Here is a 19,653-nt window from a genome sequence, read left to right on the forward strand (position 1 = left end):
CATGCTGACATCAACAGTTGACTGGTCAACTCATCAGTGGGTCCCATGTGCCATTGACACAAATTTTTAATTAGGTTTAATTATTTATTAATCGCGTTAATTTAGTGGGGAACCCACGTGTCATACTCTAATAGGATAAATTAATTATCCTAATTAACGGATTATCTAATTAATCTATTTACCCATAATCATTATTACTAATACTTAATTATCTAATTAATTAATTCACAAATTAATTAATTCAAAAATTAATTAGTTAATTAACTTAACTAATTAATTACTTATGTATTTTATTGATAAAACCATATGCATATTTTTATATTAATTTTTATGGTTTTAGGGGGGGACCCCACGTGTCATTTGGTTGAAGTGGTTGGGACCTACTGTCATTGAGACACCGAGCCCACACATACACATACATTGAGTACATATATTTTATGTTTCTTTTTCTACATACATGCATACATACATAATACATAATACATACATACATGCATTTCTTTTATTTTTATTTTCTCTTTCTATCTAACATCTTTTTTTTCTATCCTATCTCTCTACACATCTCTCTGTTCCTGTCTCTCAACAAAGACAGAGGCAACCTCCACCTCCTCTCCTAACAGGAGATCAACGGCGCCGGAACGAGGCGATGAGCGCCGGAACGGAACCGGAGGGTAAAGGAGAGGGAGAGGTATTCTTCTCACCCACGTTGTAGGGGGGCAGGTTCGGCGAGGCTCGATGGAGCCGTTGAAGAGGAGGACGGGGACTCCGGTGGAGAAGATGATGAGGAGGCCGACGATGGAGGAGGCCGGCGACGGGGAGGCGGCACGGTTCCGGCGAGGAGAAGCTCTCGGTGAGGTGGCGCCGGTGTTGGAGGAGGGGCCTCTCGTGGAGGGCCGGCGAGACGGCCGGCAGCGGGAGGAGGGCCAGCGTGAGATGAAACCGGGGAGGCAGGGAGTGCCGGCTTTGAAAGGCGGCATCGTGGGAGGCAAGGAGGAGGAGAGGCGAACTGGGGTGAGAGAGAGATCCCTCGTGGGGTGGCGGATCAGGGGAGGGTGAGTGAGGATGGGATCGGTGGGCGCTGTCAGAGGGTTCGGTGGGGGGAACGATCTGGGGGAAAAACTAACGAGGGGAGAGAGTGAGGCAACGGGAGGGAACGGGAGGCACGAGCGCTCCTGGCGATGGGTGGAGCGACGGGATCGAGAGAGAGGGAGGTTAGTGACGAGACCAGGGGAAAAGCCACGAGGGGCGTGCGCTCGTGAGGGGGGTGTGGGGATCGAGCGGGATGGGGAGACGCTGGCGGCGGGTTGGGGAGAGAGTGAGGGAGGGAGGCGCTTAGGGTTTTCCTTGGGATTTTATACCCCCGAGGTGGAGTGGGCGAGTTGGGTTCAGCCCAGTGGGGTGGGAAGGTTTTGATTTTCTCTTTTTTCAGATTTTGTTTTATTTTACCCTTTTGTTTATTTCATTTATTTTATATTTTCTGTATTTTAGTTTTTGAAAATACTAACCATTATTTATCTACTACAACTCAAACATTTTTATTTTTACATTTGAAAATTATATTTGTCAAACTTTATTCTAAATTTGAATTTGAATCATTTTGAACTAACGCGAGATTAACAATAGAAATCACGATGACGAGACACCATTAGCATAGGTTTCCTTAGTTTAATTACGGAGGTTACTGTAGCAACAGCAGAGGATGTCACAACTCTCCCCTACTGACAAGAATTCTTGTCCCGAGAATTTAGAGGTAGAAGGAAAGAGCTCGAGGTATTCATCACGAAGATGATCCTCGCGTTCCCTAGTGGCTTCATCTTCAGAATGATTTGACCACTCCACTTTAAGGAACTTGGTGACATTGCGACGATTCTGACGTTTAGCCTGGTCGAGAATGTGAACCGGATGCTTCTCATAAGAGAGGTCTTGTTGCAGCTCAACTATATCATGAACCACTTCTCAAATAGGATCCTTGAAGCAGCAACGGAGCTGAGACACCTGGAAGACATCATGAACCTGAGAAAGGTTCGCCGGTAGTACCAATTGATAAGCCACTTTTCCGCGCCTTTCGAGAATAGTGAAAGGACCAGTATAGCGAGGAGCTAACTTGCACTTGATCCCAATACAGTGGGCACCTCTCATTGGTGTGACACGAGGATAAGCCTTTTCGCCAGGTTGATAGACCATATCTTGATGATGACGGTCATACTGACTCTTCTGACGAGACTGAGCAGCCTTCATGTTCTCATGAATAATACGGACTTGATCTTCAGCATGTTGGATAACATCTGGACCGAAGAGTGATCGTTCCATTGGACGGTGGCTCGGGAATTTAATACGAAGCCAAGTGTAAAGGATACTTTGGTGTCAAAGATGTACAAGAGAGTCGGGTTTCAATCATGTGGAACTTTGGGTTATGGGTCCACCATGTGGGCCGAGAGTAGGCAGAGGGGTGACATATTATACGGTCTTGGTAGCAAGACATGTCAGGGGGTAGCGTGTCAGTTATGTTGGCAACAACGTCGGTACCAAGGGCGGGGGACGAATAGAACCATTTTCCTGCTCACTGAAACGAGGCGGGCCAATAGGCAAAGTTCTCGTCCATCGGCGGCTACCAGAATGTTATCCACAATAGTAACAGGGTTTTACTGACAGAGTTGTATCCAAGGTTGTTACCTAAGCAGGGAATTAACACTGCTTAGATAGGTTATGTCACAAGAAAGGTCAAACAGACCAATGGGAAAAATGTGTTCACACACACAAGTATTAAAGTATACCATTTGCGAGGAAAAATAGGGTATGGTATACGTGATAGGTCATCAAGTACATAACCATTTTGATAAAAGGGTAAGAAGAATCATGATGTTTACCCATACCATACGGGTTGGATAATCGATCAGGAAGAATTTTGCATTGCGCTTCCAATGTTCCTATTGCAATTTGAAGTACCACATCCGTGCTTCGAGGTAGTATCGACATGGTCATCAGGTAAAGGCCCGACCAATGGGTACACAAAGAGGATCCATGAGGAACAACTTATGAAATAAGTCATATAGTTTCCGCATGGTAGAATGGCTAACCTTACGTATGGAAGAATTTATAACAATAGGTCCTTCGGCCCGGTGAATTGGAATGACAACACCGTACTGATTTACCTAAAGACCAAAGTTATAATTATTGGGAACGGGAGGGAACGGGAGGCACGAGCGCTCCTGGCGATGGGTGGAGCGACGAGATCGAGAGAGAGGGAGGGTAGCAACGGGACCAGGAGAAAAGTCACGAGGGGCGTGCGCTCGCGAGGGTGGCATGGGATCGAGCGGGAGGTGGGGATCAAGCGGGATTGGGAGACCCTGGCGGCGGGTTTGGGAGAGAGTGAGGGAGGGAGGCGCTTAGGGTTTCCCTGGGGGTTTTATACCCCCACATGGAGTGGGCCGGTTGGGTTTAGCCGAGTGGGGTGGGAAGGTTTTGATTTTCTTTTTTTTAATTTCACATTCAGTTTTATTTTACCCTTGTGTTTATTTCTTTTCTTTTATATTTTCTTCATTTCAGTTTTAGAAAATACTAACCATTATTTATCTACTACAACTCAAACATTTTTATTTTTACATTTGAAAATTATATTCGTCTAACTTTATTCTAAATTTGAATTTGAATCGTTTTGAACTAACGCGAGATTAACAATAAAAATCACGGTAAGGTGACACCATTAGCATAGGTTTACTTAGTTTAATTACGGAGGTTACTGTAGCAACAACTGAGGATGTCACAAGAAGAAACACCAATCATTTTAAGATCTTCATCACTTTTATGAAAGTAATCACTAGAAAATGCTCTTTCTAAAATTCTATTTTAGCGCTAAGCATAGCAGTTCTTTTCTTACTTTCATCCATAGAAACATAAAGTGTTTTTATTGATTCTTCAACTTTAGGCACAAAATTTTTCATCTTGAGAGTTTCTACGTCATTAGAAATTCTATCAATTCTTCTAGACAAATCATCAACTTTATTGAAATTTTCTTCTATCGAAGTATTAAAAGCTTTTTGAGTATTGATAAATTCTTGAATATTGTTCTCAAGATTAAAGGTGTTTCTATTATTATTATAAGTAGGATTACCATAGGAATTACCATAATTATTAAAGGAATTACCTCTATAAGCATTGTTATTGAAATTGTTTCGCAAAATGAAGTTCCGGTCTATGGCATCACTATTTTTCTTAATCAAAGTAGACAAAGGCACATCATTAAAATCAATAGGAGCACTTTTTTTAGCAACCAACTTCATAAGAGCATCAACTTTTTCACTCAAAGAATTGATTTCTTCTACCGAATTGACCTTTTTACTAGTAGGAGCTCTTTCGGTATGCCATTCTGAGTAGTTGGCCATAATATTGTCTAGCAATTTAGTAGCTTCACCCAAAGTAATTTCCATAAAAGTACCCCCCGCGACAGAATCCAAAAGATTACGAGAAACAAAATTAAACCCCGCATAAAAAATTGTATGATCATCCAAATATTTAACCCATGAGTTGGGCAATTCCTTAGCATCAATTTCATACTTTCCCAAGATTGTGCAACATGCTCATGTTCAAGTTGCTTGAAATTCATGATCTGGGTTCTAAGGGAAATATTTTTTGTGGCAGAAAATACTTTTTAATAAAAGCATCCCCGCACTTGTTCCAAGAATCAATACTATTGCGAGGCAAAGAATAAAACCAAATTTTTGCACGATCTCGCAAAGAAAACGGAAATAATTTCAACTTCACAACATCATTGTCCACATATTTTTTCTTTTGAATATCGCGTAATTCCACGAATGTGTTAAGATGGGATGCGACATCCTTATTAGGAGTACCAGCAAATTGATCTTTCAAAACAAGATTCAGCGAGGCAGTATTAATATCACAAGACTCCGCACTAGTGGTGGGAGAAGCAATCGGAGTGCTAATAAAATAACTATTGTTGGTATTTGAGAAATCACACAACTTGGTGTTCTCTTGAGTTATGATGACTTCACAACAAGATTGCACTCAAAAATAGATCTCACGAGAAAATGGCGAACGAAAAAGAGGGCGAATAAAACGGCAAATTTTCGTGAAGTGGAGGAGAGGAAAAAGAGAGGCAAATAGAAAATAATGTAAATTGCGAGGAGATGAGATTTGTGATTAGGAACGTGGTTGATGTTGAAGATCCTCCTCGGCAACGGCGCCAGAAATTCCTTTTGATGTCTGCTAGAACTACGTCGTATTTCCCCAAAGAGGAAGGGATGATGCAGTATAGTGGTACATCTCCGTCGTATCTACTTTTCCGAACTCTTTTGCCCTTGTTTTGGACTCTAATTTGCATGATTCGAATGGAACTAACCCGTACAGATGCTTTTTTCAGCAGAATTGCCATGGTGTTGTTTTTGTGCGGAAATAAAAGTTCTCGGAACGTCTTGAAAATTTACGGAGATTTTTTCTCGAATAAAAGAAAAATACATGCGCAAAGATCCACGTGAGGGGGTGTGCCAGTGGGCCACAAGCCCACACGCCGTGGCCACCCCCTAGGTCAGGCCATCTAGGCTTGTGGGGCCCACGTGGCACCACCGCCCGCAATCTGAGTCCTATATCTTTCGTTTCACTTGGAAAAAAATCAGAGAGAAGGTTTCATCGCGTGTTGCGATACGGAGGCGCCGCCACATCGTGTTCTTCATCTGGAGGGCAGATCTGGAGTCCGTTTCGGGCTCCGGAGAGAGGAAATCTTCGCCATCGTCATCATCAACCTTTCTCCATCGACAATTCCATGATTCTCTTCATCGTTCGTGAGTAATCTCATCGTAGGCTTGCTGGACGGTGATGAGTTGGATGAGATCTATCATGGAATCGAGTTTGTTCTTGACGGGGATTGATCCCTAGTATCCACTATGTTCCAGATTGATGTTGCTACTACTTGGCTATGCTTAATGCTTGTCACTAGGGCCCGAGTGCCACGATTTCAGATCTGAACCTATTATGTTGTCTCCAATATATGTGTGTTTTAGATCTTATCTTGCAAGTTGTAGTCACCTACTATGTTTTATGACCCGGCAACCCCGGAGTGACAATAGCCGGAACCACTCCCGGAGATGACCATAGTATGAGGAGTTCATGTATTCACCGCGTGTTAATGCGTTGGTCCGGTTCTTTATTAAAAGGAGAACCTTAATATCCCGTAGTTTCCATTAGGACCCCGCTGCCACGGGAGGGATGGACAACAGATGTCATGCAAGTTCTTTTCCCTAAGCACGTATGACTACATACGGAATACATGCCTACATTAGATTGATGAACGGGATCTAGCCACATATCTCTCCGTGTTATAGCTGTTACATGATGAATCACATCCATCATACTCATCCATCACTGATCCACTGCCTACGAGTCTTTTACTACTGGTCCTCGCTACGTTACTTTGCCTAGGCTTGTCCCTTGCTACAAGAGGGATTGGGCCACTTTGGTGTTGTTGTCACTTTGCTGCTGTCACTTTGCTGCTAGTGTTGCTACTGCTGTTACTTGTTACATTGCTGCTGCTGCTACTACTGTTCCTTGCTACTCCGTTGTCACTTGTTGCAAGACTTTGTTGGCGCTAACATCCCGTCAACGTGCCTTTTTCTGGCGCCATTGTTGGGAATTGCCAAGGATTTTACTAGTGACGTTGCTATCATACAACCTTGCTACTGATACTTTGCTTGCAGACACTAATCTTTCAGGTGTGGTTGAATTGACAACTCGACTGCTAATACTTGAGAATATCCTTTAGCTTCCCCTTGTGAGAGAATCAATAAATTTGGGTTGAATACTCTACCCTCGAAAACTGCTGCGATCCCATACGCTTGTGGGACATCGACGCTTTTTCTGGCGCCGTTGCCGGTGAGGGTGAATTCAAGAATATTCTCCCGTCAACAAGACCTTTTTCTGGCGCCGTTGCGAGGGAAGCACAGCTATATTCTCTGAGTCACTTGGGATTGACGTCCGCTGATCACTATGAGGAATCCGAAAGATCCAAGAACTAAAGTCCTACCTTCCACTACGAGGAGAGGTAAGGAACTGCCATCTAGCTCTGCACTTGATTCACCTTCAGTTTTGAGTAAGTTTGCGACTTCGCCTCCTGCTAGAAATCTTGATATGTCGCCTGTGCTAGATGATGCTACTTCTGCTGCCCATGATGCTTATGATGCTATGCTTGATACTATGCCTGACGATGCTTTGCTTGATACTATGCCTGATGATGCTATGCTTGATACTATGCCTGATGATGCCATGCTTGATACTATGCCTGCTATGCCTGATACTGCTTTGCCACTAGGTGCATTCCTTGATGCACAAATTGCTAGAGTTGCTCCTAGATGTGATGATGCTTCTGAAACTGTTGATACTACTGAAGTAGAACCTGCTACTATGCCTGAATTTTCTGATATGCCTGATATGCGCTATGTTATGGAGGGAGAAATAGCTGAGGATTTTCTTGCGTGTAAGGATAGCTATGATGTTGAGAAATTACTATGCAAGTGGAAAGAAAAATCTCTAAACGCTAGGATGAAATACGACCCGAAGTTTGCCACTTCGCCTATCTTTGTGACCGATAAGGATTCTGAATTCTCCGTCGACCGTGAGATAATCACTCTGGTCCAATCTGGTCCTTTTCACGGTTACGAGTCTAAAACGGTTGTGGCCCATCTTACCAAACTGCACGATATAGCCACCCTATTCACTAGTGAGGAAAAGTTCTGCCACTACTATATGCTCAAGCTGTTTCCTTTCTCGCTAAAGGATGATGCTAAGACCTAGTTCACTTCCCTTGTTCCTTGATGTGTGCGTAGCCCCCAGGATATGGTCTACTACTTCTCTGAAAAATATTTCCCTACCCATAAGAAGCAAGCTGCCTTGCAGGAAATATACAACTTTGCTCAAGCTGAAGAAGAGAGTCTCCCACAAGCTTGGGGGAGGCTCATGCAGCTGCTGAATGCTTTGCCTGATCACCCTCTTGAGAAGAATGAAATACGTAATATCTTCTATAATGGACTTACCGATGCTTCTAAAGACCATCTAGATAGTTGTGTCGGTAGTGTTTTTAGGGAACGAACCGAAGAACAAGCTGAGATTCTGTTGAACAACATCTTGTGCAATGAGAATGCTTGGACTATTACCGAACCACCTCCTAAGCCAACTCCGAAGAAAAGAGTTATTCTATTCCTCAGTCCTGAAGATATGCAAGAAGCCAAGAAATCTATGCGAGAGAAAGGCATTAAATCTGAAGATGTCCAAAATCTACCACCTATCGAAGAGATCCATGGTCTCGATAACCCAATACAGGTAGTAGAAGTAAATTCTCTGCGTAGGTCTCATGAGAGTGATGTTCCTTTTGATAAACCTGCTAGCATATGCATGGATGAATTTGATAACTTCTTTGTCAAACAATAGAGTTTCGATGATTATGTTAGCAGACAATTGGAAAAGAATGCTCGTATGCTTAGTCATTTAAGTGCTTGTGTGGACAGAAACGTCAATGATCTTAAGCTTCTGAGTAAATATGCCTCTATGGTTACTACTCAGGTAGAACAAGTACTTGAAGCTCAAAATGACTTGCTCAATGAGTTGAATGTCGATGCCGTCAGAGTCGTTACCAGGGGCGGTAGAATGACCCAGGAACCTTTGTATCCTGAGGGTCATCCGAAGAGAATTGAACAAGAGTCTCAAGGAGTTAGTACTGATGCACCTAGTCATCCTAGAAAGAAGAAGAAAGATGGTAGGAACCTGCACGCTAGCAACCCTGTTGCTGCTACACCTGAGAGTCCAAACGATGTCTCTATCTCTGATGCTGAAACACAATCTGGTGATGTCTCTATCAACAGTGATGTTCATGAAGATGCTCAACCTAGCAATGAAAAGGATGTGGAGATTGAACCTAGTGTTGATCTTGATAACCCATAGCCTAAGAATCAGAGATACGGTAAGAATGACTTCACTGCTAGGAAGCACAGTAAAGAAAGGGAACCTTGGGTTCAGAAACCTATGCCCTTTCCTCCCAAACCATCCAAGAAAAAGGATGATGAGGATTTTGAACGCTTCGTTGAGATGATCAGACATGTCTTTCTGCAGATGCGTCTGACAGATATGCTCAAGATGTCTCCGTATGCTAAGTACATGAAAGATATTGTGACTAATAAGAGGAGGATACATGATCTTGAGATCTCCGCCATGCTTGCCAATTACACTTTCAAGGGTGGAAATCCTAAGAAACTAGGTGATCCCGGTGTGCCCACTATACCTTGCTCCATTAAAGGCAACTACGTTAGAACTGCGTTATGCGACCATGGATCCGGTGTTAGTGTTATGCCTCTCTCTCTTTATCATATACTTGAACTGGATAAGTTGACACCCACTAAAATCTCTCTGCAAATGGCCGACAAATCATATGCTTTCCCTATCGGCATTTGCGAGGATGTGCCTGTTGTGGTTGCTAACACCACTATCTTAACAGACTTTGTATCTTGGATATTCCCGAGAACGATGCCATGGTTGTCATCCTCGGAAGACCCTTTTTAAACACTGCAGGGTCTGTTATAGATTGCAACAAAGACAATGTCACTTTCCATGTCAACGGTAATAAGCATACGGTGCACTTTTCCAAAGAAACAATATCGAGTACATTGCATCAATGCTATCGAAAAAACTTCATTGATTCTTATTGGGAGCTTTGAATGCCCTATTCGTCGTGTCAAGATGAAGTATGATTTGCTTGTTGGGGAGATACACATCCCCATTGAGGTGACCCAGTGACTATTCTAAAATTCTCCGTTCTCTTTTGCGATCCGAGAAAGATTTGTCGAGGGGATTTGATCAACCCCATTGACGGATTTCTTTCGATGACCATGAGATGGATGAATCAAGGAGTCACAAACCTCTGTTCCAAGCTTTCACTTTAGGTTGCTTAGAAGAAAATTGATAGGTTTAGTTTAGTTTTCCCTGTTTGCTGTCTTAGCGTCCGGTGGAAAAATACCCCGAAAATAGAAGTTCTCCGAACGCTGTGAAAATCTAGTATGATTTTTTCTGGAATATTTGAAAAATACTGGGACAAAGAGTCTGTCTGGGGGCCACACCATTGGGCCACAAGCCCTAGGGGCACGGGCACCCCCCTGGCCGCGCCACCCAGGCTTGTGGGGCCCACAGGCACCCCCTCCACTCATTCTTGCTCCCATCCTATTCTCCTACCTCCAGAAAAAATTGTTTCGCAGCTCAAACCCGTGTTCTTGCTCCTCTTGCTAGGTTTTTCGATCTCTTTGCTCAAATCACCGTTCTCCGAACTGTTTTGGGGAAATTACTCCTTGGTAAGTGACTCCTCCATTGGTCTAGTTAGTTTTTGCTCTAGTGCCTTCTACTCCGCGTATTTTTGCTACCTTGGTGACCATGCTTTTGAGCTTTGCATGCTGATTCTAGCTGGTCCCAAGTATTTTTTATGCGTAATATGGTCTCTAGGCACTTGTGGGAGTAGTTGCTACGAGTTTGGTTGAGCCTTGTTCACTTTTCCTTAGAATCACTAAAAATTTCAGAAATTTTCAGAGATAGGAAAGGGAAAAGATGAGGAGGTTCTTGAGAGGATCGTCAAGCGGTGACCCTAAGGATGATGAGCGTGAGAAGAAGCCCAAGTATCCAGTCCCGCACCGCTGGAATTTATTGTTGGAAATATGCCCTAGAGGCAATAATAAATTAGTTATTATTATATTTCTTAGTTCATGATAATCGTTTATTATCCATGCTATAATTGTATTGATTGGAAACACAATACTTGTGTGGATACATAGACAAAACACTGTCCCTAGTAAGCCTCTAGTTGACTAGCTCGTTGTTCAAAGATGGTCAAGGTTTCCTGGCCATAGGCAAGTGTTGTCACTTGATAACAGGATCACATCATTAGGAGAATCATGTGATGGACTAGACCCAAACTAATAGACGTAGCATGTTGATCGTGTCATTTTGTTGCTACTGTTTTCTGCGTGTCAAGTATTTGTTCCTATGACCATGAGATCATATAACTCACGAACACCGAAGGAATGCTTTGTGTGTATCAAACGTCGCAACGTAACTGGGTGACTATAAAGATGCTCTACAGGTATCTCCGAAGGTGTTCATTGAGTTAGTATGGATCAAGACTGGGATTTGTCACTCCGTATGACGGGGAGGTATCTCGGGGCCCACTCGGTAATACAACATCACACACAAGCCTTGCAAGCAATGTAACTTAGTGTAAGTTGCGGGATCTTGTATTACGGAACGAGTAAAGAGACTTGCTGGTGAACGAGATTGAAATAGGTATGCGGATACTGACGATCGAATCTCGGGCAAGTAACATACCGAAGGACAAAGGGAATGACATACGGGATTACACGAATCCTTGACACTGAGGTTCAAACGATAAGATCTTCGTAGAATGTGTAGGATCCAATTTGGGCATCCAGGTCCCGCTATTGGATATTGACCGAGGAGCCTCTCGGGTCATGTCTACATAGTTCTCGAACCCGCAGGGTCTGCACACTTAAGGTTCGACGTTGTTTTATGCGTATTTGAGTTATATGGTTGGTTACCGAATGTTGTTCGGAGTCCCGGATGAGATCACGGACGTCACGAGGGTTTCCGGAATGGTCCGGAAACGAAGATTGATATATAGGATGACCTCATTTGGTTACCGGAAGGTTTTCGTGCATTACCGGAAAAGTTTCGGGCTCATCGGTAGTGTACCGGGAGTGCCGGGGACCATCGGGAGGGGTGTCACGCCCCAAGGGGTCTCATGGGCTATGGGAAGAGATAAACCAGCCCCTAGTGGGCTGGAATAAGTTCCCACTAAGGCCCATAAGGTTTGAGAAGGAAAAAACACAAGGTGGAAAGAGTTTCCAAGTGGGAAGGTGGAATCCTACTCCAAGTAGGATTGGAGTAGGACTCCTCCACCTCCAATTTCGGCCAAACCTTTAGGTTTTGAGGCTGCCTCCTCCCCTCCCTCCCACCTATATATACGGAGGTTTTAGGGCTGATTTGAGACGACTTTTCTCACGGCTGCCCGACCACATACCTCCATAGTTTTTCCTCTAGATCGCGTTTCTGCGGAGCTCGGGCGGAGCCCTGCTGAGACAAGATCATCACCAACCTCCGGAGCGCCGTCACGCTGCCGGAGAACTCTTCTACCTCTCCGTCTCTCTTGCTGGATCAAGAAGGCCGAGATCATCGTCGAGCTGTACGTGTGCTGAACGCGGAGGTGCCGTCCGTTCGGTACTAGATCGTGGGACTGATCGCGGGATTGTTCGCGGGGCCGATCGAGGGACATGAGGACGTTCCACTACATCAACCGCGTTCTATAACGCTTCTGCTGTATGATCTACAAGGGTACGTAGATCACTCATCCCCTCTTGTAGATGGACATCACCATGATAGGTCTTCGTGCGCGTAGGAAAATTGTTGTTTCCCATGCGACGTTCCCCAACAGTGGCATCATGAGCTAGGTTCATGCGTAGATGTCTTCTCGAGTAGAACACAAAAGGTTTTGTGGGCGGTGATGTGCGTTTTGCTGCCCTCCTTAGTCTTTTCTTGATTCCGCGGTATTGTTGGATTGAAGCGGCTTGGACCGACATTACTCGTACGCTTACGAGAGACTGGTTTCATCGTTACGAGTAACCCCCTTTGCTCAAAGATGACTGGCAAGTGTCGGTTTCTCCAACTTTAGTTGAATCGGATTTGACCGAGGAGGTCCTTGGATGAGGTTAAATAGCAACTCATATATCTCCGTTGTGGTGTTTGCGTAAGTAAGATGCGATCCTACTAGATACCCTTGGTCACCACGTAAAACATGCAACAACAAAATTAGAGGACGTCTAACTTGTTTTTGCAGGGTATGATTGTGATATGATGTGGCCAACGATGTGATGTGATATATTGGATGTATGAGATGATCATGTTGTAATAGAAATATCGACTTGCACGTCGATGGTACGGCAACCGGCAGGAGCCATAGGGTTGTCTTTATACTAACATATGTGCTTGCAGATGCGTTTACTATTTTGCTAGGCTGTAGCTTTAGTAGTGATAGCATAAGTAGCACGACAACCACGATGGCAACACGTTGATGGATGATCATGGTGTGGCGCCGGTGACAAGAAGATCGTGCCGGTGCTTTGGTGATGGAGATCAAGAAGCACGTGATGATGGCCATATCATGTCACTTATGAATTGCATGTGATGTTAATCCTTTTATGCACCTTATTTTGCTTAGAACGACGGTAGCATTATGAGGTGATCTCTCACTAAAATTTCAAGACGAAATTGTGTTCTCCCCGACTGTGCACCGTTGCGACAGTTCTTCGTTTCGAGACACCACGTGATGATCGGGTGTGATAGACTCAACGTTCACATACAACGAGTGCAAAACAGTTGCACACGCGGAACACTCGGGTTAAGTTTGACGAGCCTAGCATGTGCAGACATGGCCTCGGAACACATGAGACCGAAAGGTCGAGCATGAATCGTATAGTTGATATGATTAGCATAGGGATGCTTACCACTGAAACTATTCTCGACTCACGTGATGATCGGACTTGAGATAGCGGATTTGGATCATGTACCACTCAAATGACTAGAGAGATGTACTTTTTGAGTGGGAGTTCTTAAGTAATATGATTAATTGAACTAATTGTCATGAACATAGTCTAATGGTCTTTGCGAATTACGATGTAACTTGCGCTATAGCTCTACTGTTTTTATATGTTCCTAGAGAAAATTTAGTTGAAAATTGATAGTAGCAACCTTTGCAGACTGAGTCTGTAAAACCGAGGATTGTTCTCGTTGCTACGCAGAAGGCTTATGTCCTTAATGCACCACTCGGTGTGCTGCACCTCGAGCGTCGTCTGTGGATGCTATGAACATCCGACATACACATTACTGATGACTACACGATAGTTCAGTGCAAGATACTTGATGGCTTAGAAGCAAGGCGCCGAAAACGTTGTAAAACGTCACGGAACATAAGTGATGTTCCGAAGAGATGCAATTGTGATTTCATGCTTGTGCCCTTGTTAAGAGGTACTAGACCTCCAACAAGATTCTTTGACCACAAAGTAAAGGAGAAAAGCTCAATCGTTGAGCATGTGCTCAGATTGTCTGAGTACGACAATCACTTGAATCAAGTGGGAGCTAATCTTCCAGATGAGATAGTGATGGTTCTCCAAAAGTCACTGCCACCAAGGTTTGAGAGCTTCGTGATGAACTATGACATATCAAGGATAGATAGAATGATCCTTGAGCGATTCGCGACATTTCACACTGCGAAAGTAGAAATCAAGAAGGAGCATCAATAGTTGATGGTTTGGAAAACCACTAAGTTTCAAGAAAGGCGAGGGCTAGAAGGGATACTTCGTGAAACGGCAAAACAGTTGCTGCGCTAATGAAGAGACCCAAGATTAAACCCAAACCCGAGACTAAGTGCTTCTGTAATAAGGGGAACAGTCACTGAGGCGGAGCAACCCTAGATACTTGGTAGATAAGAAGGCTGGCAAAAGTCGAAAGAAGTATATTTGATATACATAATGTTGATGTGTACTTTACTAGTACTCCTAGTAGCATGAGGGTATTGGATACCGGTTCGGTTGCTAAGTGATTAGTAACGCGAAATGAAAGCTACGGCATAAACGGAGACTAGCTAAAGGCGAGGTGACGATACGTGTTGGAAGTGTTTCCAAGGTTGATATGATCAAACGTCGCACGCTCCCTCTACCATCGGGATTGGTGTTGAACCTAAATAATTGTTATTTGGTGCTTGCGTTAGGCATGAACATGATTGGATCGTGTTTATTGCAATACGATTATTCATTCAAAGAGAATAATGGTTACTCTATTTGCTTGAATAATCACCTTCAATGGTTTATTGAATCTCGATTGTAGTGTTACACATTGGTGCCAAAAGATACGAGTTAAATGATGATAGTACCACTTACTTGTGGCACTGCCGCTTGAGTCATGTTAGTATGAATTGCATGAAGAGGCTCCATGCTGATGGATCTTTACTCACCTGATTTCGAATCACTAGTGACATGCAAATCATACCACATGAGCAAGGCCTTGTTTTCATTGAGATGAAACAAGATAGTAAATTGTTGGAAGTGATACATTTTGATGTATGCAGTCCAGTGAGTGCTGAGGCACGCAGTGGATATCATTATGTTCTTACTTCACTGACGACTTGAGTAGATACAGGAGTATTTACTTAATGAATCACAAGTCTGAAATATTGAAAAGTTCAATTCTGTTTCAGAGTGAAGTTCGTCGTAACAAGAGGATGAACTGTCTACGATATGATCATAGAAATGAATATCTGAGTTACGAGTTTTTGGTACACAGTTAAGACAATGTGGAAATTGTTTCACAGTTCATGCCACCTGGAACATCATGGTGTGATGATGTGTCTGAACGTCATACCACGCACTATTTCGTATGGTGCATGATGTGATGTATCTTATCGAATTACCACTATCGTTTATGGGTTATGCATTAGAGACAACCACATTCACTTTAAATAGGGCACCGCGTATTTCCGTTGAGATGACACAGTATAGACTGAGGTTTAGAGAAATCTAAACTGTCGTTTCTTGAAAGTTTGGGGCTTCGAAACTTATGTGAAAAAGGTTTTAGTCTGATAAGCTCGAACCCAAAGCGGATAAATGCATCTTCATAGGATATCCAAAACAGTTGGGTACATCTCCTATCTCAGATCCGAAAGCAAAGTGTTTGTTTCTAGAAAAGGATCCTTTCTCGAGAAAAGGTTTATCTCGAAAGAATTGAGTGGGAGGGTAGTAGAACTTGATGAGGTTATTGAACCATCACTTCAACCAGTGTGTAGCAGGGCGTAGGAAGTTGTTCCTGTGGCGCCTACACCAATTGAAGTGGAAGCTGATGATGGTGATCATTGAGCTTCGAATCAAGTTACTACAAACCTCGTAGGTCGACAAGGTCGCGTACTGCTGCAGAGTAGTACGGTAACCCTGTCTTGGAGGTCATGTTGTTGAGCAACAGTGAACCTACGAGTTATGGAGAAAGCGATGGTGGGCCCAGATTCCGACAAATGGCTGGAAGCCATGAAATCCGAGAGAGGATCCATGTGTGAAACCAAAGTGTAGACTTTGGTAGAACTACTTGATGGTCATGGGACTATTGGGTAAAATGGATCTTTAAAAGAAGACAGACGATGATGGTGATAAGTCACTATTAAGAAAAGCTCGACTTGTCGCAAAGATGTTTTCGACAAGATCAAACAGTTGACTATGATGAGACTTTCTCATCGTAGCGATGCTAAAGGTCTGTTAGAATTATGTTAGTTGTTGATGCATTATTTATGAAATATTGCACGTAGGATGTCAAAACATTGTTTTCTCGACGGTTTCCTTGAGCAAACATTGTATGTGATACAACGAGAAGGTTTTGTCGATCCTAAAGATACTAGCAAGTATGCAAGCTCCAGTGATCCTTCAATGGACTGGTGCAAGCATCTCGGAGTTGGAATATACACTTTGATGAGATGATCAAAGATTTTGGGTGTGTACAAGGTTTATGAGAAACTTGTATTTCCAAAGAAGTGAGTAGGAGCACTATAGAATTTCTGATAGGTATATGTGGTTGACATATTGTGGATCAGAAGTAACGTAGAATTTCTGTAAAGCATACAAGATTGTTTGAAAGAAGTTTTCAAAGGAGTACCTGGATTACGCTACTTGAACATTGAGCATCAAAGATCTATGGAGATAGATCGAAAACGCTTAATAGAAGTTTCAACAAGATGCATGCCTTGACAAGTTTTTGAAAGAGTTCAAAATAGATCAGCAAAGAAGGAGTTCTTGGTTGCATTGTGAGGTGTGAATTTGAGTAAGACTCAAAACCCGACCACGGCAGAATAAAGAGAATAGACGAAGGTCGTCTTCTATGCCTTAGCCGTAGAATCTAAAGTATGCCATGCTGTGTACCGCACCTAATGTGTGCCTTGACTCAAAGTCTGTTGAGGGTACAGAGAGTGATCGATGATTGAATCACTAGCAGCGGTCAAAATTTATCCTTAGTAACTAATGGACTAAGGAATTTTTCTTGATTATGGAGGTGGTTGAAGAGTTCGTCGTAAAGGGTTACGTCGATGTAAGCTTTGACACTAATCCGAATAACTATGAGTAGTGAAACGGATTCGTATAGTAGAGTAGATATTTGGAGCATTTCCGAATAGCATGTAGTAGCAGCATCTATAAGATGACATAAAGATTTGTAAAGAACGCACGGATCTGAAAGTTTCATAACCGTTGACTAAAACCTCTCTCACGAGCAAGACGTGATCAGACCCCATAACTATATGGGTGTTGGATTCGTTGGAATCACATGGTGATGTGAACTAGATTATTGACTCTAGTGCAAGTGGGAGACTGTTGGAAATATGCCCTAGAGGCAATAATAAATTAGTTATTATTATATTTCTTAGTTCATGATAATCGTTTATTATCCATGCTATAATTGTATTGATTGGAAACACAATACTTGTGTGGATACATAGACAAAACACTGTCCCTAGTAAGCCTCTAGTTGACTAGCTCGTTGTTCAAAGATGGTCAAGGTTTCCTGGCCATAGGCAAGTGTTGTCACTTGATAACAGGATCACATCATTAGGAGAATCATGTGATGGACTAGACCCAAACTAATAGACGTAGCATGCTGATCGTGTCATTTTGTTGCTACTGTTTTCTGCGTGTCAAGTATTTGTTCCTATGACCATGAGATCATATAACTCACGAACACCGAAGGAATGCTTTGTGTGTATCAAACGTCGCAACGTAACTGGGTGACTATAAAGATGCTCTACAGGTATCTCCGAAGGTGTTCGTTGAGTTAGTATGGATCAAGACTGGGATTTGTCACTCCGTATGACGGGGAGGTATCTCGGGGCCCACTCGGTAATACAACATCACACACAAGTCTTGCAAGCAATGTAACTTAGTGTAAGTTGCGGGATCTTGTATTACGGAACGAGTAAAGAGACTTGCCGGTGAACGAGATTGAAATAGGTATGCGGATACTGACGATCGAATCTCGGGCAAGTAACATACCGAAGGACAAAGGGAATGACATACGGGATTACACGAATCCTTGACACTGAGGTTCAAACGATAAGATCTTCGTAGAATGTGTAGGATCCAATATGGGCATCCCGGTCCCGCTATTGGATATTGACCGAGGAGCCTCTCGGGTCATGTCTACATAGTTCTCGAACCCGCAGGGTCTGCACACTTAAGGTTCGACGTTGTTTTATGCGTATTTGAGTTATATGGTTGGTTACCGAATGTTGTTCGGAGTCCCGGATGAGATCACGGACGTCACGAGGGTTTCCGGAATGGTCCGTAAACGAAGATTGATATATAGGATGACCTCATTTGGTTACCGGAAGGTTTTCGTGCATTACCGGAAAAGTTTCGGGCTCATCGGTAGTGTACCGGGAGTGCCGGGAGGGGTGCCGGGGACCATCGGGAGGGGTGTCACGCCCCAAGGGGTCTCATGGGCTATGGGAAGAGATAAACCAGCCCCTAGTGGGCTGGAATAAGTTCCCACTAAGGCCCATAAGGTTTGAGAAGGAAAAAACACAAGGTGGAAAGAGTTTCCAAGTGGGAAGGTGGAATCCTACTCCAAGTAGGATTGGAGTAGGACTCCTCCACCTCCAATTTCGGCCAAACCTTTAGGTTTTGAGGCTGCCTCCTCCCCTCCCTCCCACCTATATATACGGAGGTTTTAGGGCTGATTTGAGACGACTTTTCTCACGGCTGCCCGACCACATACCTCCATAGTTTTTCCTCTAGATCGCGTTTCTGCGGAGCTCGGGCGGAGCCCTGCTGAGACAAGATCATCACCAACCTCCGGAGCGCCGTCACGCTGCCGGAGAACTCTTCTACCTCTCCGTCTCTCTTGCTGGATCAAGAAGGCCGAGATCATCGTCGAGCTGTACGTGTGCTGAACGCGGAGGTGCCGTCCGTTCGGTACTAGATCGTGGGACTGATCGCGGGATTGTTCGCGGGGCGGATCGAGGGACGTGAGGACGTTCCACTACATCAACCGCGTTCTCTAACGCTTCTGCTGTACGATCTACAAGGGTACGTAGATCACTCATCCCCTCTCGTAGATGGACATCACCATGATAGGTCTTCGTGCGCGTAGGAAAATTTTTGTTTCCCATGCGACGTTCCCCAACATTTATGAGGACTTTTATCACTTGGTGGAGAACACAGGACTTACCGCCTTTGTTGAAGATAAGAGTTTGCAATACCTCCTACTCACTAATATCTTCGTACAAAGCTTTAATTTCTATCCGAGGAAGAATCCTCCTATGGTTGAGTTTAAACTTTATGATGTCCCCCAACGCATGTCACTCCAGGATTTTGCAACGTTTGCAAATTACCTTACATTGGGTATATTCATGAACCTCGTCCACGGGACTTGGAAGCTTTTATCGGTACAATTGTTGTAGGAGAAGAGAGAGGAGTGTCTTGCGCTAGAGCTGCTAGCATTCATTTTCCTGTGCTTCAGTACTTCTCACTATTCGTGGGAAAATGTTTGATTGGCCGTGGGAAAGTTGGGTTA

Source organism: Hordeum vulgare, chromosome 4H, assembly GCF_904849725.1.
Source record: "Hordeum vulgare subsp. vulgare chromosome 4H, MorexV3_pseudomolecules_assembly, whole genome shotgun sequence".
NCBI classification, from domain to species: Eukaryota; Viridiplantae; Streptophyta; class Magnoliopsida; order Poales; family Poaceae; genus Hordeum; species Hordeum vulgare.